This window comes from Sapajus apella, unplaced genomic scaffold (genome assembly GCF_009761245.1).
Source record: "Sapajus apella isolate SASKATOON/1434 unplaced genomic scaffold, GSC_monkey_1.0 scaffold4, whole genome shotgun sequence".
NCBI lineage: Eukaryota > Metazoa > Chordata > Mammalia > Primates > Cebidae > Sapajus > Sapajus apella.
In genome coordinates this window covers 15020900-15046837 of record NW_022436944.1, presented here as the reverse complement: position 1 = coordinate 15046837, position 25938 = coordinate 15020900, and the positions used below count along the sequence as shown (strand labels likewise).

At 36.7% G+C, this 25938-nt stretch overlaps 2 long non-coding RNA genes across 3 annotated transcripts in view; both read left to right on the top strand.

Moving 5' to 3' along the window:
- LOC116539767 overlaps positions 1–25938 on the top strand; it is a 70429-nt gene that overhangs the window by 30147 nt on the left and 14344 nt on the right. For both annotated transcript variants that reach the window (XR_004264184.1, XR_004264182.1), the window contains exon 3: positions 10026–10140. This is a non-coding gene — a long non-coding RNA (uncharacterized LOC116539767). The remainder of the gene's footprint in view (positions 1–10025; positions 10141–25938) is intronic.
- Positions 20130–25938, top strand: part of LOC116539771 — a 13143-nt gene continuing 7334 nt past the window's right edge. The window contains exons 1-2 of the long non-coding RNA XR_004264185.1: positions 20130–20142; positions 21491–21494. This is a non-coding gene — a long non-coding RNA (uncharacterized LOC116539771). The remainder of the gene's footprint in view (positions 20143–21490; positions 21495–25938) is intronic.

Sequence of the window (25938 nt, the reverse complement as noted above, 5' to 3'; positions counted from 1 at the left end):
TACTATCGACATAATGAAAAGGTAACCCATGGAATAAGAGGAAATATTTGCAAATCTTATGTATGACAAGGGATTGATGTCCAGAATATATATAAAGAATGTCTACAACTCAACAACAAAAAAAGAATGACTTGACTGACAAATGGTCAAAGGACTTAAATAGTAATTTCTCCAAAGATACACAAATGGTCAATAAGCATATGAACAGATACTTAACATCACTAAATCAAAACTGCTGTGAGATACTATTTTATATCTATTAGGATGGCTATTATTTAAAAAGACAGAAAATAACAAGGATTGATGAGGATGTGGAAAAGTTAAAATGCTGTGACATTGCTGGTGGAAATGTGAAATGGTGCAGCTGCTGTGGAAAATGGTGTGGTGATTTCTTAAAAAAATTAACAATAGATAAATAAACTGTGATATATACATACAATGAAATTTTATTCAGCTTTAAAATGAAAGGGAATTATGGTACATGTTATGTCATAAACCTTGAAAACATTATACTAAGTGAAATAAGCCAGACACAAAAGAACAAATATTGCATGATTTCACTTATATGCAGTACCTAGAGTTGTTAAATTTATAGAGACAAAAAATAGACTAGTGGCTGGCATGGACTAGGGTAGAGAGGAATGGGGAGCGATTAGCGGGTACAGAGTTTCAGTTGAACAAAACAAAAGCTCTGGTGATGGATGGTGGTGATAGTTGTAAGCAATGTGAATGTCCTCAATGCCAGAGAGCTGCACACTTAAAATGGTTAAAATGATAATTTTTGTCTTTTCCTTTTTTTATTATATTTTAAATTTTGGGGTACATGTGCAGATCGTGCAGGATTGTTACTTCGGCATACACAGGCCATGGTACCGAACACCGCATGTTCTCATAAAATTTTAAGTTTCATGTTTTTTGTATTTTACCACAACAACAAAATACTCTGAACTAAAAAAAAAAAATAGTGTTATGTAAATGTTATTATTATTTCATTTAAGGTAGATTGCAGAGGGTTTAAGAAGGAAATGGGAGACAAGGAAATGGAGGTAGTGAGTGAAATTTACAACTCAGAGAAGCATATTGGGAAGGAATATAGGATAATAGCATAAAAAACCAGAGAAGGATGAGGGACTTCTTTTCTTTCAGGTAAGGAGAGGATGAGCTGGTTTACAGATGAAGAGGAGAGGCCAGTTGAGAAGAAGAAATTAAGGCCACGAAAGAAAGGCATGGAGAGATGGACTTAGATTTCAGAGAATGAAATGACAGCAAGAACCTTAGAGATAAGTCATATTTGGAGATGGAGGTAGAAAGAGTTTGAATATAGAGACATGTCAGGATTTATAGTCTAATACCACTTAACAGATTTAAAAAATTATTTTTGAAACTTCTGATTCTTGTTCCTCTTTTTTTTTTTTTGCATAGAGAGCAAATATTAAGCACCTTTTTCCCCCCTCAAAATACATTATTTAACACATTTGTCTTTTCATGCCAGAGAGAAGACAAAGTGAGTTTCATAGTTAGGCTATCTTGTGCAAAAGGCATGGTTTTTGCTTTTTTGTTTTTGTTCTTTCTATTGGATGGCATGAGGTACGGATAGTCTTAAATGTAATAAAGTTGGATCATGATTTGCCTAGGTTAGGAGATAAGTCTATTGATTTGTTTAAAGTTCAAGAGATAGCTTCCTTATTATTGGCTTTGAAATAATTGGAGTAGGTTTCATTGATTAATTATATCTTAATAAGTAGCATTAAAGGCTCTTAAACTCTGAGGTCAAGTATGTTCCAGATAATATGTTCATGTTTAAATTTATAAATATTCCTGACCAAAACAGAATGTAAAACAGCTGTCATATGTAACTACCCCAAATCTAAGCCTTTGACAGTAATAAAACATGAAGAATTAAACTAACCCAAGTGGGGAAAAGAAATAAAAGCTTTAGGACTTCAATTATTTGTGTACTCTCATAATTTTGCTAAAATATCTTTTAACTTGAGAGTTAAGATATTTTCATCTTCTTAGTCAAGGTAAGTAAAATAAGTACAGACCTGTCTTTTCAGTAATCTCACAGGCTTATGTTTATGGAACTGTGCTATTAAGGTTAAATTCTCAAATCAGCTTTCAGAAGACTTTTTAGTTGTTGAAATATGGTAAAACAATGCTCAGTTTTCTATTTTTAGATATAAGGAACCATTATATATTCAAATTTTGATGTCAGTAAAACAAATTTTGTTGTTTAATTTACAATTTAAAAATATTTCACATTGTTTGTATTTTTAAAAAGTTACTTTCCCCAAAGGTTAGCATTTTGTGCTTCTTTCATTTAGTGGAAATAAGAAGAGGTTTTCTCATCTCATTCTACGTTCTTAGGATTGAGATCTTGGATGATTCCTCCAGATTTTGACATACCTATATGTGAATTAAAGTTAATATTTTAAAGTTATATTAGTAATTAGATTTACATTTTATTCATATAATATTATAGTAGGTTGAAATAACGGCCCCCAAAGATACCAGGTTCTAATCTTTGGAACTTTTTCTTTCCTAATTTGGAAAAAGGGTCTTTGCACATGTGACTAAAAGCCAAGAATTTTGAGATGGGGAGTGTTTTAGTCAGGGTTCTCCAGAGAGACAAAACTGATAGGATATATAGAGAGATACATATAAGAAGGGATTTATTAGGGAAATTGATTCACTCGATTATGGAGACTGAGAAATCCCATAATAGTCTGTCTGCAAGCTGGAGAATCAGAGCACCTGTTAGCTTGGCTCAGGCCAGGTGCAAAGGCCTCACAATCAGGAAGCTGATTCTGTAACTGATGGTGTAACTTTCAGTCCAAGGCCAAAGGCCTGAGAACTCAGGAGGCTGCTGGTGCAACTTCCAGAGTCCAAAGGCTAGAGAACCTGGAATTCTGATGTCCAAGGGCAGGAGAAGAAGGGCATCTGAGCTCCAGTAGAGAGGGAGGAGGAGAAAGGCCCCCACCTGACTGGTGGTGCCCACTCACCCTGAGGGTTGTTCCTCCCCACTCAGTCCACTGACTTACATCCCAATCTTCCCTCCCAGACACACCTGGGGCACACCTGGGGGAGTCCAATTTTTCTAGTTAAATGCCAGACTATCTGGGTTTTCTTTTCAGCATAAGGGGGATGGACTCAGTGCCTACTAAAGCACTGAGAATAATTAATACAATGATTGAGAATAAATAATACTTTGCCAGCTATCTGGGTATTTCTTAATCAGTTGACACCCAAAATCAACCATCATAGGATTATCCTTGATGGTGTGCGTGAGCTCTAAATACCATTACATGTATCTTTACATGAGGAAGTCAGAGGGAGCTTGACAAACACACAGCAGAGAAGGCCCTATGAAAGCAGAAGCAGAGATTGGAGTTAAGGGGCCACAAGTCAAAGAATGCCCATAACCACCTGATGATGGAATTGGCAATAAATGGACTTTCCCTAGAGCCTCTGGAGGGAATAGGTCCTTGCTCACACTTTGAATTTGGGCCAGTGACGCTGATTTTGAACTCCTTTCCTCTGGAACTGTCAGAGAATAAATTTCCATTTTTTAAAGCTATCTGGTATGGTAGTTTGACATGGCAGCCACAAGAATCTAAAACAAATATAAACCTTTACAGTGACGAATCTTTACACAATCATTTTGATATTGCAGGTAATTCTGATGTTTCACAGAAACTCTGGACAGAAATAGTCCTTTGAGTTGAACTCCAAAAATTCAACATTTATGGAAGTATAAACACTCTGAAAAGAATGTTGCTGACATGAAGAATCAATGTAAATGGCATTCAATTACATAAAATATTTAATGATAGTAGGCTATATAGTGTTTTTGTAAGGATAAGAAGAAATTTCATAAATGTCAGAGACATACTGATTGAGTATTTTAATCTTACTCCTCATTCATTTCTTAAAAAATTATTTTCTAAATTATACAAATAGCATAGTCACATGATTAATCTGTGCAAATTACAGAGGAACAAACTCACATGAAATTCGCAATAGAACTACTATATCACTTTCGTGTAATCACTTAAATTTGCTTCCTTTCATAATGGCGGTACCTATTCAAAGCCTACACTTCTGTATATTGATTTTTTTCTTAAAAATATGAAACTTTTGTTATTGTTACTTAGTCTTTAGAAGTATCATTTAAGAAATATCTTAAACTGCTATCAAGTGGGTACACTACAACTGAAGTATTTTCTTGTGAGAAATATTTAGACCACTTTCTATTATTGTAAAGAACCATAAATGAAATCTCTTAAACACTAATGAAATTGAGACCCATAGATTATAGTTTCTCAAGCTCAGTGTCATTGACAGTTTGGGCTGAATAATTCTTTGTCTTGAGCACTGTAGGATGTTTAATAGCATCTCTGGTCTCTACCCAGTTGATGCCAGCAGCACCCCTCCTACCCAGTTGTGACAACAACAAAAGTCCCCAGACACTGTCAAATGTCACTTGGCAGGCAAAATTGCCCCTTGTTGATAATCACTGCTATAGAAGCCAAGTTCAAGTTCAATCATTGGAAGATCCAATATTAAAACTTAGCTTCCTGAATTGGAGTCCAAGGCTTTTGTTCCACCTTTAATGCTCTTACTCCATCATTTCTATGAAAACTTTTGAACGTCTTGTTGCAAAGTGGCTTCTGCTGCCAGGAGTCATTAAGACCTTCCTAGCAAAAAGGTGAGATATTGGCAAGTAGTAAGAGTCAAGGACACTCTTCTTAAAGAGGTGGTCTTTTTATTGAGAAGGGATGCCTTCCATGGTGACTGCCCATGTATTATTAACCAGAATTGTGTCATATCCCCCGATCCACCTCCACCTGTCATGAAAGAAGCTAGGAGTTCACATTTTTAGCTTTAATAGCTTCTATACTAGAGTCAGGCATGGGAGAAGGGTGGTCATAAATGGTTTTTGAATCAACAATATTTACTAAATTTCCTATCCTAGTACAGTCACTTTCTTATGGTAGATGGAAGGGACAGGAATTGAAGCTGCTAAAAATGTGTCACCATATATATGTGAAGCCTCAGTGTGCTATATGATTTATTATCTCAAGAGTGCTTCATGATACTCCTTTTGGCTGATTGATTTGGTAGTTTCTTTATTCTGTTTTCTCTGAATCAGAAAATTGTATTCATGTACAAGTAGTGTCATTGCAGAGACCCAATTAATTTCAGCTAGAAAGGTCACTACTCCAAACCAGCAGTGCTTTTACCAGTTGTAATAAATATGCCTATCAATTCATATCATCCACAGCCGACATTTAGAAGATTCGAATTGGTTTCATGTCATATCCATCCAGCAGTATTCAGCAGTGACCCAAAGTGCTAAATGCCAGCTGTATCTGAAGATGTACAGGATGTGGACTTATCAGACACACAACAAAAATACAATACAAACAGCAACACAATTCACTGGCTAAAAGTAGAACTGTTTGTTTCCTTATCTACCAAATCAGTGAGAAATTTTGTTTAATTATGCAGTTTTCCAATTTCTACCCAAAGAAACAAGCCTCTACACAAGTGTTGTGGGTTATACTGTGGCTCCCCCAGAAGGTTCTAACTCCTGATAACTGCATGCGATCTTATTTGGTAATAGGGTTTTTGCAGAAGTAATCAAGTTAATACAATGTCATTAGCCCTAATCCATCATGATTAGTGTCCTTATAAGAAGAGAGAGAGAGACAATCTAGGCGAATACCATGTAATCACAGAGGCGGGAATTGAACGAATGTGTTACTAAGCCAAGGAACACCGAGGCTTGGCAGGAACACCAGAGGCCAAGAGAAAGGCATGGAGCAGATTCTCCCCTAGAGACTTCAGAGAGAGCATGACCCTACTGACAGCTTGATTTTAGACTTTTAGCCTCCAGAACTATGAGAAAATAAATGTCTGTTGTTTAAAGCTATTAGGTTTGTGGTACTTTGTTTTGAAGCCCTAGGAATACAATACACCAAAGGTAGAGAAATAGTAACTTACTTGCTGATTGAAAAAGCAACAGAACCCTCTTTTAGGCTGTTTAAGATACAATTTTATACAACACTGTCTTATTCTGAATGTATATTTTTTTATCTTTTTACTTGGGTGGTGCATTTCCCAGTGTTAATTTTCTTTTTCATTTATGAAATGATAAAATCCTTTCTAAATTAAATCTTATTGAGAAGGAAGGGCAGATTTGGGCCTGGCATTCAATACTAAAGGTATGGTGGCACTGGGAGATGGCTCTTTCCCTCTTTGTAGTATTATTGCTGAGGGCTGGGATGCTTGGGAGAGAGACAGATGTCACCTAAAAGCTCAACGTAATGGAACCTCAGAATAGATTGTGCCATAGTTGGGGCCTTCTGAGAAGCAGACACTGATATGGTTTGAACTTGTGTTACCACCCAAATCTCATGTTCAGTTGTAATCCCTGGAGTTGGAGGCGGGGCCTGATGGGAGGTGATTGGATCATGGGGGGCAGTTTCTAATGGTTTAGCACTGTCTCTTTGGTGCTGTTCTCATGATAGAATTCCCATGAGATCTGGATTTTTTAAAGTACACTGTTCCCCACCCCCTCCTGCTCTGGCCATGTGAAGATGCCTGCTTCCACATCATGAATAGAAGTTTCCCAAGGCCTCCCTAGAAGCTAAGCAGATGCCAGAATCATGATTCCTGTACAGCATGAGGAACCATGAGCCAATTAAACCTCTTTTCCTTATAAATTACCCAGTCTCAGGTATTTATTTACAGCAGTGTGAGAACAGGCTAATGCAATCACCAAGCTAGGATTAGATGTGCAAAAAATATATACAGGGAAATGCCTGAGAAGGATATGGGGGGGAAGGAGCTAGAGAAGGCAGCAGGAGCCTTGAAACCACAGTGCTGATCTGACAGCTGTGAAGGGGGCAGAAAAGAAAGTAAGTCTGGATAGAAAGAATGTTCGGTTGCAGCATGGTTCCAAGAAATGTTCAGCTAGGTCAACGGAAAAGTTGCCGATTATAGAGTTCTGCATCCCAGGAATGGGCTTGCCTCAGTACCCTCACCAGGTTTATTGTTAGCCAGAAGCTCTCACAGAAGCACAGCTTGAACTGCAATATGGTAGTGGATCCAGAGGACAGCACCTGGGTTATTAGGCCATTATGCCTCCAGGAGAATGACGTCTGAGCAATATGTTTTTATAGCCACCACTCTATTCAAAACCAGAACAAATTTTGGATATTGCCAGGAGATCACAAAAGGACTAGTATCTTGAGTAATAAGATAGCTTTGGCCTAATTCATTCACTAGTCCTTGCAATGATAGTTCCTTTTTGAGAATGGCTGGTTAGAGGCAGTTTTCTTGTTAGGCTTTCCTGGTGGCATCAGGTTCCTGTCAGTGGCTCCTGCTGTGCTTCCTGGTGGCAGCTCTTTCTAAAGGCATCTCCCATTGAGAAGAACTCTTTGTGGAGTCAGGTCCATGGTGAGCCCCAAGCTGGGCTACACAATGCCTGACAGTGGTGATCCCTGACTGCAGTGGCTTCAGTCATTCCAGCAGTAGGTTTCTAGTACCTACCACCCCTCCTTTGCTCTCATGGACCTCTTTCCCAGGACACTCCTTCCTTCTCTGTTCATAAAAATGCTCCCCAAACTTGAAAGCTGACCTTGATTCTGCTGACTACTTATTTTCAGAATTCAAAGACACATCGTCTGTATAACCTACTCATTATTCAATCAAGTATTTCCTTGTTCATTAACTTTTCATGTGGGGCCTATCTTATTTCTCTAATAATGGATATGATAAATTCTTTTTTTTTTTTTTTTTTTTTTGATTGAGATGGAGTCTTGCCCTCTCGCCCAGGCTGGAGTGCAGTGGTGTGATCTCAGCTTACTGCAACCTCTGCCTCCCGGGTTCAAGCAATTCTCCTGCCTCAAGCAATTCTCTCCCAGCCTCCTGAGTAGCTGGGACTACAGGCACGTGCCACCATGCCCAGCTAATTTTTGTATTATTAGTAGAGATGGGATTTCACTATATTGGCCAGGCTGGTCTTGAACTCCTGACCTCATGATCTGCTTACCTTGGCCTCCCAAAGTGCTGGGATTACAGACGTGAGCCACTGCACCCAGCAGATAAATTCTTAAATGTATGAGCCAGTATGTATATACTTCTCTATGGAGCTAAAGAAAATTAGAGAAACACTGATACTGTGGGTATTATTTAGTAGTTATTAGTCCAATTAATCCTGCAATGACAAAGAGACCAGCCAATCAGTAACTATTCCTGGCTCCCTAGCTGCTCATCATGTTGTTCATGTTTCCAGACTCTGATGATTCATGGTGAGTTGACATTACAGTATTCTGGATGCTACAGAATATTTCAAAGTATGATTCTGGAATCATAGAAACATTTTGCAAACACTCAGTTAAACAATATGAATTATAAAAAAGCTTTTTCCTGCAATATATCTCAGAGCTTTCAAAAATATAGTGTCACTGTGAATCTTAAAGACTAATAAAGTATGCAGCATTTACTAAATTTATTTGGCTGCAGAATTTTGTGTTGTTTTGCTTTGTTTCCCTACATCATCCTGAGGGATAGAAAGTATAAATTATTTTTTAGAAATGCTCGATTAAATAACCTTCTCAGGGATGATTTTCATTTTTATGAGAAATACTAGAGGACCTAAGCTACAATGGTAGAATTTGAGGCACTGAGAAAGGAAGGTTATGAAGAGGAGGAGAGATTATTTTGGCATGTGTCTCATGCTTGATAATGCAGATCCTTCCAGCAACCTCGTGGAAGCCATATTAAGAGTTTCAATTATGCAGCATGCTGTCCTGATTTGGATTCAAACTGGATGATTGTATTATTCACAGACTTCATGTTATCATTCATCACTCATCTCCCTCACATCAATGCTGAGCCCTTTCCCAGTGAAACTTCTTGTTGAGCCTAGAAATGCAGTCTGAGAAATTGCATGGTTTCTCCATGCCTAGAAATAATGTTGTGTTTTGGCTGGGCGCAGTGGCTCACACCTGTAATCCCACCACTTTGAGAGGCCAAGACGGGAGGATCACGAGGTCAAGAGATCTAGACCATCCTGGCCAACACGGTGAAATCCCATCTCTACTAAAAATACAAAATATTAGCTGAGCGTTGTGGTGCACACCTGTAGTCGCAGCTACTTGGGAGGCTGAGGCAGGAGAATCACCTGAACCTGGGAGATGGAGGTTGCAGTAATCCAAGATTGTGCCCCTTCACTCCAGCCTGGTGAACAGAGCAAGATGCAAGACTCTGTCTCAAAAAAAAAAAAAAAAAAAGAGAGAGGAAGAGGAAAGAAAGAAATAATGTCATGTTTTTAGTCTAAAGTCAGGATCCTATATCACGAGATGTAACATTGCCTGTTGGGTTGGGGATACTTTAAGATTATCAAATAAACAAATAGCCATTAAGTAGCCCAAATGTGCAAAGTCCTATGCTTATGTTTATCTAAGGTCATAATTTTCTCTGTTCCTTGAGGCAATCTAGATTAATGGAACAAACCTAAACTTGGTAGCCTGATTATCTAATATTAAATTTAATATCATAGTCTTATTTTGAATGCTAACAGAGAGCAAAGTAAGATCTTTGTTAAAGTCTTGACTAACATAATTTTCTTTTTAAGTTGTATGTATAATTGTGTCATGATCTGTCCCTAAAAGTTTCTGCTTCAGATGATTGTTGTGTAGTCCATTATTAAAAACTGTCTTCAAAGATGTGTGAGTCTCTAGTGGAACCTACAAAATCAACTATTAGACTGTGTTTGTTCTTTATGGATTTCCTACAGCTAGTGAATGGGAATAAATGTGGCTGATACATTCATTTTAAATTAAAGGAAATTTCATGAATGCTTTTTAGGAAGAAATGTGTTATTTCCCATTTAAACTTCTTTATTGTACATAAAATTTATTATCACTACTAATGCAATTTCCTATTCCCAAAGATCAATAATACTTTATAGACATGATTTCACTAATATTGCTTTGTTATATATATATTTCCAGATAGGGTGATGATGCAATTATCAATACTTAATGAAGAGGAGAAGGGCTACATTCAAGCTGGATTTATATACATTCATAACAAGGAAACCTATTAATTGGCTGGGCCAAAGGGAAGGTTATCCTTTCCCTGCTTTTATTTATTCATTTTTTTTTCCCAGTTGGGGTGGTATGTTGATTACTAAGCTAGGACTGGCTTGCTACTCTGTGGTGTCTTATTTTCAGATGATTTTGGACAATCTGAGTCTGGTTGTGTCTTGGCGGAGGGAAGGCCAGTAAAGTGGAGGTGGATGTGTGGGCAGCTGGGGTGAAGTAGGTGGGCAATGGAAAAGACAATATGTGCCTACCCCCCAGCCCCACTCTGTGAACTAAGACTGAGGCCTGTAAAGAAAAGGAAGATGCTGACAAAAGTCTTTGAACATAAGAACCAGCAAGGAACCAGAAGGAAGGCCCATTGCCCAAGGGAACAGGAACCAACCACAAGCTGGCTATATTTCCCTGGTTTGCTTGGGACAGCCCAGTTTATCCTCTTGTTTTGGAGTAACTACTAATTAGAGCCCCCTTTCACTCTCATAACTGTTTGAGTTAAGAAAATAAATATTTACCTTCAACACAGAATGAGACAAAAGAAAGATTCACTCCACTGTGCACAAGAAAGGCACTGTATGCCCCTGAGACTCAGGAGGCTGAAAGGAAGGTAGAGACATTTTGACAGCTCTCGGGTTTGTGGCTTTAGGAGCACAAAGGGAATCCCTTCCCTGAGTATTCTCATGGAGAACCTGGGCAGTAGTGACAAATCTCCCTCAAATGGCTTCATGGGAGGTGGGCATTACTAAGAGGCTGTGCTTTTTTATGGGCTGATCTGCTGAGGAACATGTGGAGAAATCCCTGAAAAATGCCCCAAATACTGGAGAGGCTCCTCTGTCAGGAGAACCAATTTTTTTTGTTACCTCACTTTGTCTCCCAGTCTAGGTAAAGCTCAAGGAAATTAACACATGGGTTCTGGCAATAATTATAGGTAGAAAATAGGGGCACATTTTCATTCTAAGAGTTATTTGTTTATTTGAATAAATTCAGCAACATTTTGAAATGAGTGGGATTTCAATCACGGTGAATCCTAAGTTTTCCTAAGTTAAATGGATCTAATTAATGCAGAACCCTTTATCAAATTGTAGAATTTAGCAACTTATCAGTCTGAATCTTGGTCTTTTGAAATCCTGTGGCTCATGTCTTAGGCAGTCATTCAAAAATTCCTGTAGCAATAACAAGATGATGATGATGACTAGGTTTGCTTCTAGGTGTGGAGCTTGTTTGAAAATAACTATAGAACATTTGTGACTGATTGTCTCATGCTCTCACATTAACATGATCATGTCTGTCTGATTTATTTTTATTATATCACCAAAACATTTCCCAACACAGGAATAAAGACAGAGAGGACTGCCATACATGTACATTATTTGTTCTAGGGGTGGTTTTATTTTTTGTTGGTTCTCAGAGAACTACTTTAAATTTACTTGTGCTACATCATAATAAGATTAAAGGTAAATTACCCTCCTCAATTTGGTTGTGGTGACTTAACCTTTGCAGTGAAAAGAGGCTTTGAACTAGTGCCCTGAATAAGTTAAATTGAATAAAGGCTCAACTGACCTCAAAGAACTGAAGTACTTTTCCCAGTGAATAATTCTTTTCTTCCCTCATCTTCTCTCTTCCTACTTTTTTATTGGCCCCTATAGGCTACTTCCTTATATTAATAAAATGTATTTTTTCTCCTTTTCTACATTTTTTTTGGTGACTAGAATTCACTCTTTTAAAGAAAAGCTAAGTTCTTTTAAGATTTTGTTCCCCAAAGCATAGTAACAATATAGATATTCATAATTTCCTTTTAATGTGCTTTAATTTTATATTGTATTTTTGTTTCTTGGGGCATTGGCTGAAAATATTCTGAATTATTTATTTTTGAATAATCTCCTTCTTTAACATTTTAATGTATTTAATTTATCTATATTTGTGTATTTGATATTTGTATTACCCTTTTCATTGTATGGTGTCATAAGTAGAACATTTTAATTATTGTATTTTTCATTGTTACCCAAAATTTTCTTTTTAATAATAAGAAAAGCCAATCAGTGAAAAATAGTTGTTTTGACTGAAATGGAATTGGGTAGAAATTATCTGTTGCGTCTTTAAAAAATAATAGTTATCTAATTATAATAGAAATACATACCTCGGGTTTTTGGCTTTTCTTACCTAAAGTAACCTGTTCAGCTATGCTCTTTAATGCACCTCCTTCACCTTCCCCAAGACCTTCCTCCATGAAGTAACTTCTTTTCCAGAAACGGTCAACTATCTCTTGACTGGCTCCTTTCCTTCTACCTACAAACACCATCAACCTTTCCTTATTTGTACAAACAAACAGACAAAACACCGCCACTATTTCTACAATCCTGCAACTTCCTTTGCTACTTTTTCACTACCAAATAACTTGAAAAAAATCACTTGTGCCTACTTTGCCTCAATCACTTCTCTCTTATTGTTATATGACTGTCATAATTTCTTTGTGTTGCTATGAAATATCACAGAGTGGGCAATTTATAAGCAATGGAAATGTATCTTTCATAGTTCTAAAGGCTGGAAAGTCTAAGATCCAGGTGCCAGCATTGGTGTCTGGTGAGGGCTACACTCTGCTTCCAAGATGGCACTTGCTTATTGTGTCCTCACATGGCAGAAGGCTAAAGGGCAAGAGAGTACTCCCTTCAAACTCAAGCCCTTTTATAAGGGTGTTAATTCTATTCATGGAGACAGAACCCTCATGACTAAGTTATTTCCCAAAGGCCACACCTTTTAATAACTCCACAAGGGGCATTAAGTTTCAACAAGAACTTTGGAAGGGACATGCATCCAAACCGTAGCAGACTTGCTCAGGTCCCAACAGCCAATTCTCTGATGTGTTGTCATGGCCTCTCAAACTCTCTGAGCACGTGATGGTATTAACCACACCATCCTTCCTCTCTTGAAATGTTTTTTTCTCTGCACTCATGGCGTGATCCTATTAATGATCCCTGAGCCACTTTTTTGTTTTGTTTTGCGTTGTTCTTTGAGATGGAGTCTCACTCTGTCACCCAGGCTGGAGTGCAGTGGTGCGATCTTAGCTCCCTGGTTCAAGAGATACTAGTGCCTCAGGCTTCGGAGTAGCTGGGACTACAGGCATGTGCTACCATCCCTGGCTAATTTTTGTATTTTTAAAATAGAGATGGGACCTCAAGTGATTCGCCTGCATTGGCCTACCAAAGTGTTGGGATTACAGGCATGTGTCATTTTAAATCATTGAGTCTGTCCCTCGACTTAATATATTTATCCAGACTCTAGCTCATTATTTAGGAAAAATAACACTTCAGTTACATAAACACTTAGCACTAGCATATAAAACACTGCAGAAGACTTTCTGCCTTTTGAATACTTTCACCATTAAAGTTCCTGAAGGTTAAGTAGAAGTTAGCAAAGTTTCTGGTTTTGATACCAGAAACCCTGTGAGCCTCAGTTTCCTAATGTATCATAGACTAGACCTTCCAGTGATACATTGGTAGAGTTGGCACAAAACTATGTGGATGTGGCACAATTTTAAATATTCCCTAAGCATTCTTATGTGTTATTAAAAGGGAGACATCAAGGTTTAAATGAAGCTTCTCTGTGACTGATACCAGCTGAGGGGACAGTGTAGTGTCTTTGGAACCTTTGCAAAGTGCTTTAAAGATGAAGACCTATTTATTCTTCATGCTTCTGTTCCTCTTCACATTGTCCACTGTGAGCGATTCCTGCACTTGTACATGCTGATATGCTTTAGGAATTATGGCAGCACAGTCTCTCCACTGTCTCTCCTCTCCCTAGATGGTTATTTACATTCTTTTACATCATATTTATTCAATCGATATTTACTAAACACCTCCTATGGATGAGGTCCTGAATTCTGCACTGAGTATAGGCAAATTAATGAGATATAACTCTTATTCTAGCTTATAGTCCACTAGGGAAAACAGACACATAATAAAATATTTACAATATACTTAAAGTGACACTTTTATCTGCCTGGTAAATGTGCCTTTGAGAAACAACTCCTTCATTCCTCCATGTTTACTTCATGGAACTCAGAGATTGGTCCAAGATTAAGAACATAAACCAAAGTTGGGCGTGGTGGCTCATGCCTATAATCCTAGCATTTTGGGAGGCTGAGGTAGGCGAATCACTTGAGCTCAGGCATTTGAGACCAGCCTGAACAACATAGTGAAACCCTGTCTCTACCAAAACCACCAGATAGAGTGGCTCATGCCTGTGGTCCCAGCTACTTGGGAGGCTGAAGCAGGAGGATCACCTGAGTCTGGGATGCAGCGGTTGCAGTGTGCCAAGATTGCACCACTGCATTCCAACGTGGGCAACAGAGCAAGAATCTGTCTCAAAACAAAAAACAAGCAAACAAAAAAACATGGGCTGAGTAATTCCAATCAGGACTCTTTCATAAAATTTGAATACCAGGAGTCACAAGGTCTCTCATTTTTTAAGATTATAAATTTGAGATAATCAACAGCCTCTCATATAAAGAGAGCCAGTCTGAGGATGAAAATATTAGAAACAGAAAAATATAAGTAACACATGGCGAGAGACCAGGTCATTATGACGCCATTTGATTATTTAAATCCAGCCATTCCTAGTCTTACTTCTTTGAACTGCCAAGAGTTTGAAGTAGTATACTGTAATAAGCGCATTGAGAGATCACATATGAACATTATGAGGTCACAGATGCTGAGACCCAACTTAAAAGAACAAGGCTTGGCTGGATGGTGTCAATAAAGTTTTCCTGAAAGGCATAAATAGCATTTTTTGATAGAATCTGAGACTCTCAGCATGTGATGTGCAGAAGTACTAACATCTCCAAAGAATTAGTTTACATTGCTTTACACTCAAAGATTGCATTTATTCATTTTGGTTATCAATTGAAATTAATAACTTGATCAGTGGATCATCTGAAAATTTTACTTCTTTACAAATGTGCAGAGAATAAACTTGCATTCTTCAATAATTAACTCGTGGCCAATTTTGTTTTATTTATATTCTCACCCATTCACCCTTTTCCCCATATTTTTCTGGAAAGCCTAGACTTTATATTATTTTTCATAAATATTTCCTTATATATTTTGAAGGATAAAAACTTTTTAAAAATATGACTACAATAAAAGGATAACTTAAAAAAATTACCTGTGTGACTTAATTATATTCAGAAACTAGAATTAGCTAACAAAGTTAATTTTTCGTTTAGAACAGTAGATACTGACTTGGCCTTGTTTTCATAAAAAGAATGATACTTAAACTGATAATGAGTTTCATCGTTCAAAAAGCAAATGATAAATTTCTTCTTTAGACAGAGTAACTAAGCCTTCTAGGGTCTCATTAGTTGTGTTAATTTGTTCTATCACTTATTAATGGGAAAAATAGCAGTGTATTTTTTGTCTGATTGGAGGAAAATTCACATCAGCAGTGCCATGTAATAATACCTATTCACTCCACGACTTTTGGAGTGTTTTGTGCTTTGCAGCTTAAAATGCAATTAAAATAGTTGTTTTATTCTTAAAAAGAATCCTGTAAGATATAGCAGAAAATGACCAAGGATACTGGCCCCTAGCATACTGGGGTCATAGACTCTTGAGAATATAATCAGATCTCTGAACTCTCATGAGTACGTTAAAAACACAATATTGTGTATATAGTTACATGGAGTTTACAGACGCCTTAATGTCCACTGAATCTATATCTTCAAATTCAGATTTCTTGGTCTAGTGAGTCACAGTATAGAAACACTGAGATAGCTGCATAAAATTCAAAGGCTGCAGCTTTGACAAAAATTCTGATTTTGGGAAATTATGTAGAAGTATAGTTTGCAAGTGGTAGGAGTTAAACGTATATTTTGGCCTCACCCTACTTGATATCCTCAGGATAAATCAATATAAAAAATATATACCATAGTAATTTTAAAATTTAACGTGTATTCAGTTGATATTTAGCATACATCATCTTATATGTTTTGTTTTTCTTTTTTTATATGAATGTACTATGTGTCTACACATGAATGCTAGCTACAAGAGCTCAACATAAAAAAGAATGACAAGGAGTTGGTGTAGTTGAGAAGACATTTGTGAAATGTGAAGTCATAGGCTTTACCTTGAGGGATGCGTGACTCTTAAGTTAGTGGAAAATATGAGAAACACCATGTGATGTGAGTATGAATTTGAGCAAATGTATATAGAGAAAAACAGACACGTCATATGTTATCATGGCTAATTTTATGTGTCAACTTGACTGGGCCATGGGGTGCCCAGATATTTGGTTAAACGTAAGCCTGGCTGTGTCTGTGATGGTGTTTCTGGATGAGAATGATGTATGAATTGGTGGATTGAGTAAAGCAGATTGCCCTAGCCTAGGTGGTCTATACTGTGGATAACTGTGGATATACTGAACAGAACATGTAGGCCGACTAAGGGGGAATTGCTCTCTCTGCTTGTCTTTAAGATGGGATGTGAATCTTCTCCTGCTTTCAGATTTGGACATGGATTGGAGCTTACAACATTAACTTGCCTGCTTCTCAGACTTTGAACTTGCATCAGAACTAAACCATTGGCTCCTGGGTTTCCAGCTTACTAACTGGAGAGTTTGAGACAGCTTTCGTAGCTCTCTCATGAGCCAGTTCCTCATAATCAACCAATCTCTTCTTTCTTCTCTCTCTCTCTCTCTCTCTGTTTCTCTCTTTTTCTCTCTCCCCTTCTTTTTCTATGTCTGTTTCTATCTATCCATCCATCCATCCATCCATCCATCCATCCATCCATCATCTATCTAATATCTATCTATCTATCTAGACGCTGGTTTTTATTTTGTTTCTTGAAGAGCCCAGACTACTACATGTGTTGAGTAGTCAAAATCGTGTTGTTAAAATTGTTTTGCACATTCTTTTATTTGCCCTACCAATAGAACCTCTGTCTAGTAATTGCATTAAATGTAAATAAAACAAACAGGACTAAGGTTTAATTAGTTGTAAAGCTTCCCTTGGAGAGAGTTTGGGCCAAAGACAGAGATGAGAGAATTTCCAGTAACTGTTGACTTGTTGCTTCTTTTGTTGACTTGGCTGGTGTCATTTTTGAGACAAAATCTTGAGAAAGAATCTTAGAGTGTTTTGTTTACACTATCTTGCCTGAGATCCTCTGCATTGCTGTTTATAAGAAAGTCCTAAAATTCTGAAACCCAGAAATTGGGAAAGGTGAAAAGCAACTCTTTTTCTGCCTACTATTGGGAGGGTTGATTTGGGTAGAGAGGTAGATAGAGGGAGATGAGGTCAGCTAAATCAACAAGGAACTAATTGTGCAAGGCCTTGAATTTTAGGTTAAAATTATCAAAAATTGTATGTATGTGTGTTGCCTTGGATTTGAGGAGTTGGGTGAAAAGAATGATTTAATGATAATCACATGAGACTATGGATGGATAAGTTAGAGATATAAAAAACACATGAAATGGCAGGTGTACCCTACATCATCATTCAGCATGCGTTTATTGCATGCAGACTACCATACTTGGAGATTCGGAAGACGTAAAGTCAACAACCGTTCTTTCCTTGTGTGGCATCAACACACAGAACAGCACCTATATGATAATAGCAACTGCATATTTAAAAGAGTACTAAAGTGCCTGTGATATATTCAGAAGAAAGTGACAAAGACAGAGAAACAAATAAGTAAGCATCTTCATTGCCAAATCGTGTTCCCAAAAAGTAAACACAATAAGTGGTTAGAAATTAAATGAATGATAAAAGCGGTGGAGAGAAGGAGTGGGTGGGTAAAGACTTCCAAATAGGGGAACTTGTATGCAATAAACTGCAAGGTAAGAGAGCATTAAAGATGCTAGCAAAGTAATAGAGTGGCAGTGGTTATGAGGTTAATGGGAAATGAAGCACTAGTTATAACCACCACTTAAGAGTTACATCTTAAAAAGCTGAGTCACTCCAGGGACTAAAATAAAATGTCATGTGCTGATGACTGTGATGACTGCACATAGGAAGAGTGACCAGCAGCAGTGAGAAGTGCAGTGAATTCATTTTGTTTGAATAGAATTTGTGGTGGGAGAAGAGTTAGAAGCAGTTGCTAAAATGTTTTAACATATCTAGAGATCAGCAGAAAGGAAGAGGGATATAAGAAAGGTGGGGAAATACAGTTTGAATTGTAAAGATAAAAGGATTGTTTCTTTTGCAATGGAGTAAAATATACTTTGGGCACTTAATTGTAAAAGACTTTTCAGATATGGACATAATAAGGCATGGTTTCTATGCTAATGGTAAATACAGAGACAGTAGCAAACAAAATTATTTTCTTCTGTTTTTGATTATTTAAAACTTGAAAAGAAAGGCTTAATTATGCTATAAATATCAGGTGCTGAGTAACCTCTTTTTATAAAAATTTAAAAAAACATTATTTCTACAATGTCTAAAAGGTTTTGAAGATTTATTGCCAATATTGATGATATAACAAATGTATTTAAAGGGTGTAATTTTTTTTGGCTCCATATTTAAAGCCTCAGCCTATATTACTCTTAATGTGATGTAATATGATAGTGTTTTAAATTAATAAATAATTTACAATATTGATGTGCAGGTAAAAAAACCATGATGCATAACCAAGTTATTTTTTAATATGTAAAAACACTGAGTTATAGAATCTGCATCTTTGAGTAATTAATGTGTTTTTATCCTTAGTATGTTGCTGTAAATCAAGTTAATTTGTGAGCAGGATAGGAAGTTATAGAAAATTTAAAATCTTCATGTAGCGTCTCTTTTTAAGGATTATGATATCTAGAAAAGCATAAAGAAATATTCTGTCACATGAAACACCTTTTGCTAAAGAAAACCTTCATGTAGGAGGCAACTCCCCCTGCTGTGATGTCTGGGAACAGGGAAACCAAAATCTGTGGTTGAGAGATGGCAAATGTGGGGGTTTTCATAGAATTAATAGTGCTGTAATTATTTTCTTTTTATATCCAGGATCAGATGAGGAAACATTTTCATTGTCAATACTGTGTTGCCAAAAAGAAAATAGAAGCAACCTTCAACATTTGCATATGCAGCTTCTTCTGTCCCTTTCAAGAATTCTTTAAGTAGGATTTTGCCTTTGTTTTATTCTGCCACATAGTGCATATTTGTTCTGCTTCAGCTTCAGTCTCATTTAATTGTATTAAAACTTTTCCACTGGGCTGGCAGAACTTCAGGATAAACCACAGTTTCAAAAGAACAGCTGCTTTTGAGTCCTCAAGAGATTGAATTGTTTCAAAATTCCATCTTTTATGGTAGCAAGCAAGTGCACATCGTTTAATGATTTTAAAAAGGTATTTTTTAATGGACCATATAAACACTTAACAACATACCGGTAATATATTCAGAGTAAGATGACAGAGGAATAGAAACAATAGCACATGCAGCACAATTCATAGCTTTGGAGCTACGCTTATTCAGTTTATGAGGATGTTCAGTCTCTAAGCAATAGGCAATGCATGCATCTGATTTCTTCAAAAGCTTTAAACATTTTTATGTTGGATAACATCACACTTGATGGCATGGGGAGATAAATATGTTCTTTTGATTTTTCTTGTAATTATATGGGGCTAATGAATCTGGTTTCTCATTGACCCTGGGAGGCAGTCAGTAGAGGGAGCCAGAGTTACCTTGCCAGTGGCCCTGACCAAGGACCTTCGAACAGGCAAGAAAAAGGGATGTAGCCAGACAGCCTCCTTTGTGTTTCAAACAATTGGAATAGGTGCAGTGAGAGTAGCAGAGGTTTTCTAAATCAGCTATGAGAAGATTTTTATTAAGTGTTTTGATGTTTCATAAAGAAAGACTTATTAAATGAGGCCTTTATGATTTCCCATGATAAAGAACATTTGTAATTTATGCAAATTAGGCACTGCATAATCTACTTATAAGCAGTTCTCCTTGGAAATGTTGTGGATTTCGTAATTGTTATCTGAGGTACTGATGTGCAAGTTAGAGTACAGAAGTAGTGCCCTGCTAGGTTTTGTCTTAGTTCTCAAGTTGTCTGTCTTGACAGAAGACTTCCCTAATTTGGAAGTCTTTACTGCTTTCTCTCTTCTTGATGCTTGCGGTAGAATTGCCTCTTGACAGATCTCTCTGCTTCCACTCTTAGTGTCTTATACTCTGTTTTCAACATGGAAACCAGGGTGGTCCTTTACAAGTATGTCAAATGTCAACAGCTCTATTCAAAAACCTTCCAGGGGTTACCTACTCAGAGAAAAAGCCAAAGTCCTTACAATGACCTCCGCAATCTTCCAGCATTTGGTGGCTTGCAGCTCTCTACGAGTTACCTACTGCTTCCCTCTGTTCCAGCCACCTCATAACTCCTCAAACACTCAAGGTCTTTTCTGCCTTAGAGGTTTTGCAGTGGCTGTTCCCTCTGATGAATGCTTTTCCCACAGGTAAATGCTGATCTCCCAAATCTTTACTCAAACATCACCTTCACAATAGACCTAGGCTACTCCTGGTTCTCCTTGCTCCACCTTATTTTTTTTTCTATAGTTTATAATTACTTTCTATCCTATTATATAATTTACTTATATACTATGTTTATTATTTTTTGTCTGTTTCCAGACACTAGAATTTAAGTTCCAAAGGTAAGGAATTTGTAAACAAACAAACAAATAACTTTTATCTCCAGATGATTGTTTATTCACATATAGTTGTAAGAAATATTACAAAGAGAGCTGGGAGCAGTGGCTCATGCCTGTAATCCCAGCAGTTTGGAAGGCTGAGGCAGGTGGATCACCTGAGGTCAGGAGTTCACCAGTTTAGCCAACATGGTGAAACCCCGTTTCTACTAAAAACACAAAAAATTTAGCCAGGCATGGTGGTGGGCACCTGTAATCCCAGCTGCTCAGGAGCCTGAGGCAGGAGAATTGCTTGAACCCAGGAGGTGGAGGCTGCAGTGACCCAAGATCACACCATTGCACTCCGGCCTGGGCGACAGAGCAGGATTCTGTCTCAAAAAAAAAAAAAAAAGAAAAAGAAAAGAAAAAAATTGAAATAATGCAAAGAGATCCTTTGTGTAAGATCCAGTGTCCCCCAAAGGTAAGGTTGCAAAACTATATTATAATATCACAACCAGAAAGTTAGCATTGGTAGAATCCATTCACTTTTCTCAGATTTCACTAGTTTTACATGTATTTATTTGTGTGTGTATTTAGTATCATGCAATTTTATTACCTGTAGATTGCATGAATGTAGATGTGTGTAGCTAATACCAGGGTGAAGATATAGCACAGTTCCCTTAGAAGGATCAATAGTAAGAATTTTTGTTTGCTTTAGTTATTGATGTATTCCAAAGCCTGGGCACACAGTATATGCTCAATAAATGTTTAGTAAATAAATCAAGTTATGTTTTGACATGGAACTTATATAAAATATTATAAGCGTTGTGTTCCCAAATAATTTGAAACCATACCCAAGTTTTTTTTAAGTTATTGTTAATTTAAAATATATTTATAACTGTTATTCTTTAGAAAACACACCTATTAGTCTGTTGTTTCTTAAAGTACTGATTATTATGCTGTGGTTACTGAAAAAGTGATTTAACATAGATCCTAAAAACGTCATTGCTTAAGGGAATAGAAAAATTATTAAATATCCTTGATATTTTAACTCCATTTAAATATAATATTTTTTGGAAGTAAAAGACAAGGTTACTGACAAGCTAACACATTTCAAATAGAAAAGTAGTATGAGAGTGAATGTGGCAGTACTGGCAAGCCATGTTGTGATGTTACTATCCTTTCTGGAGAGGACTCATTAATATAGCAAAACTGGAATCAGACCAAGTCTTTTCCCACCAGGACAATATTTTATTATTATCCACCTATGTTTTCTTGTTGTTAGGCTGATCACTCTCTAAAGACAGTGATGGTTGCTCAATTTTGTTAGTTTATGAAATAGCTGAGTTGGTTGCTTAGCCTGGGAACAAGCAGAGTTTTCTTTTTTCTTTTTTTGTAAAGTTCCTTGGCATGTTCAGGCATTGCACTCAAAGTTTTATCCATATTAACACCACAACTTCATAACAGTGGGTGGCTAGAGCAGATAACAGTGGGAGGCCTTCTAAGTTCGGCAATTTCTGTCAAGATAATTCTCCAAACAGTGGAATACATGAAACTTAAAGCCTATCAATTTTTTTAGAAAACAGTAAGCCCCTTCCCTCTCATTGCCTACATGAAAGCTTAAAGATTAAAAATCTAAAAGCAACCTAACTCCCTCCTATTTTTCACTGGATTTTATATCTCTTATAGTCTTGGATGACATTGTTTAGTCCTGCAAGAAAAAGAAAGAAAGCAAAGAAAAACTGAGAGCTTAAATAACCTTGAAATGTAGCTCTCCCTACTTAGCTATGTATTGAGCATTTTTTTTTTTTTAAATCAGGCACATCCAATTTTAATTAAGCCTGACTAATTTTTATAACTTCAGTCTTACACCTAGATCATAAATCTTATTAGCATAAGCAGAATGCTAAAGGAAAATGTAGCTAAATTATATGAAAGTAAAGAATTTTCTAAGGTCTGTGGTGTGTAAATATTAAATAAGGAAATATAAGAGAATATTAGCTATTTAGCTACGGAATGATTTTATTAGTGAAGAATATTAAAAGAAATTATAAACAAAAGGATCAGCAGATATGATTAACATGAAACACTTTGTATTTTTAAAATTCATATTATATATATTTAAAATAAACTATCATGGAGAAATATTTAAAACAAAGAGATAGTCAATATTTTTACTATATAAGGTATTTTTAAAAGGTTCTATGCTGGTGGGGCATGGTGGCTCACACCTTAATCCCAGCACTTTGGGAGGCTGAGGTGGGCAGATCACAAGGTCAGGAGATCAAGACCATCCTGGCCAACATGGTGAAACCCCGTCTCTACTAAAAACACAAAAATTAGCCAGGTGTGGCGGTGCGTGCCTGTAGTCCCAGCTACTCGGGAGGCTGAGGCAGGAGAATCACTTGAACCTGGGAGGCAGAGCTGCAGTGAGCCGAGTTTGCGCCACTACACTCCAGCCTATGCAACAGAGTGAGACTGCCTTAGGCATTATTTTAAGTTCTGTACATAGTTTAGCTTATGACAACTTGGAAATATATAGAAATCTTTAAACTATTAATATTTTTTGACCAAGTAATTCCATATCTGGGTTTCTACTCTAGGTAAATAATTACAAATACAGAAAATAATTTATTTTAAAAAGTATTAATCACATCAAAAGAATAGTTAGACATAGCATATTTATATAAAGGGCTTCTATGTAGCTATTAAAATCATATTTAAGAGAGATTTTGAATAATACAAAAACTATATGCTGTAATATAAAATGTGGTATAGTGTAATCACAACTATGAAAATATAAAGCATAGAAAGATTTTCGAAAGAAAAATATCAAATGGTTAAAAATAGTTGCTGCTAGGTGATATTTTTGGTCTCCTACTTAGAAAATTACATAATTTAGACAATTACATAAGCTAAAATTATACAATTTTTTCTAAATTATACAATAAGTTTGCATTTATCTTATGATGAAAACCCATGAAAAATATTTTAGTAGCACAATAACTTAGCATAAAACCTTCAATTCAAAGTTTGCAAAGAGAAAGATGAATTCAGAACCCTCAAGTTTTTCTGAAATTGTTATAATAAAAGCAGCAGCAGCAACAACGAAAACCCCACAACGTTGGTACTTTTGTGATTCTTATTTTATAGATGAATAGATGGTGGAGCCAAGAGATTCTACAGAGAGGTAAAGTAACTTTTCCAAGGTAGCACAGAAAGTCATTGGTAGTGCTTGGCCTGTACTCTTAACCACCATGCCATTTATTGCCAGTATTGGTTCAAGAGATAGTTCCAGAAAATAAACAGGACTTGGTATTCACATAACTTTTTTTCATGTACCAGCTCATGTACCACTGATTCACTGTCTGACTCTAGTTAATTAAATAATATAAAGATCAATTTCCAATCTGAATACGTATAATGATGTCCATCTCAGAGAAATTCAGTGAACCTTATACTGTATGTCAAAGCTAACAATTATGGAAGTCTAATAAATATTAGCTCATTATGAGTATAAATTAAATACAAATATTTATCTATATCTTACTTGGCCATTTTACTAAAGAATTTATAAACATCTTTTTAAATTTAAATATTTGACACATATTTGAACTGGAAATAAATGCCTATCATATTATCTTATTTTTAAATAATATTAGTAGGTGAGGGAATCAGTATACTTTTACCCTGTCTCCCCTCTTTTTCTTTTTAATTCCAGCTATAGCTATTTAAAAATATAATCTCTACATTGTGTTCAGTAACCATAATACACATGTTTATATGTGTTTAACTTACCACTGATAAAAGGAATTAATAATAATTGCTAGCCAGTTTGCATGGCATTTCCAGACAACTCTTGGTTGCTGAAGTTTGTCTTCTAACAGTTTATATAAGATAAGTGATGGAAAATATATTCTCTGGGTTCTCACATACTCAGAAAAGATTTTCAAGGTCTTTATACTTGGGCAATAGTTGGCTAAGAATGCAATGCTTGGGTTATACTTTCTTTGTGGCTTTTGAGAATACTGCTCTAATGTTATTGAGTTGAATGTTTCTTTGTAGACATACAAGGCCAGCCTGCTTATTTTCTCATTACGATGATGTGATTATTATACCCGGAGATCCAAGAAAGTCTTTATTTCAGAATTCCAAGATCTTACTAGGATATATCTCAAAGCTTACCATTCTGTGCCTTTTATATTTTTGGTCTGAGACACAATACTTTCTTTCAGTCAGAAAGGAACTTCATTTATATTTTATGTTATTCCCTTTCCTTTGCCCTGATCTTTATGTGGCCTTCCTGGCTCACTAAAATCCCTAACACCTACGAGAGTGAAGCAGAATAAATATTTACAGCATAAACAAATTATAGTGTATGATTAACAAAACTCCTTAACTTTCTAGAGCCATAATCAAGAGGCACTATAGAGTAATGTTTAAGAACAGTGCTGCCCAACCTTTTTTGCACCAGGAATAAATTTCGTGGAAGACAATTTTTCCTTGGGAAGTTGGGGATGGTTCTGTAGTGAAACTGTTCCACCTCAGATCATCAGGCATTGTCTGGATTCTCATAAGGATCACACAGCCTAGATCCCTGGCATGTGCAGTTCAAGATAGGGTTCAGGCCCAGAATCTGATACCACTGCCGATCTGACAGGAGGTGAAGCTCAGGTGGTAATGCTTGCTCTCCTGCTGCTCACCTCCTGCTGTGCAGCCCAGTTCCCAACAGGTCACTGGACAGGTACCAGTCCACGGCCTGCTGGTTGGAGAATCCTGTTTAAGAAACCAAGCACTGAATATTCTCACTTATAAGTGGGAGTGGAACAATGAGAACACATGAACATGGGGAGGAAAACAACACACACGGGGACCTGTCCGAGGTGAGGGCAGCGAGAACATTAGGAAAAACAGCTAATGCATGCTGGGCTCAATACCTTGGTGATGGGTTGATAGATGCAGCAAACCACCATGAAATACGTTTACCTATGTAAAAATCCTGCACATCTTGCACATGTACCCTAAAATAAAAATTAAAAATTAGGGAAAAAGTTCTAATTAAAAAAAAAGAAGATACAAGCTCTAAAGCTAGCTATGATGCTAGACAAATTTCTTACCTCTCTGTAACTCAGTTTTCTTATTTCTATAAAGAGGATGTTGGCCGGGCGCGGTGGCTCACGCCTGTAATCCCAGTACTTTGGGAGGCCGAGGCGGGTGGATCACGAGGTCAAGA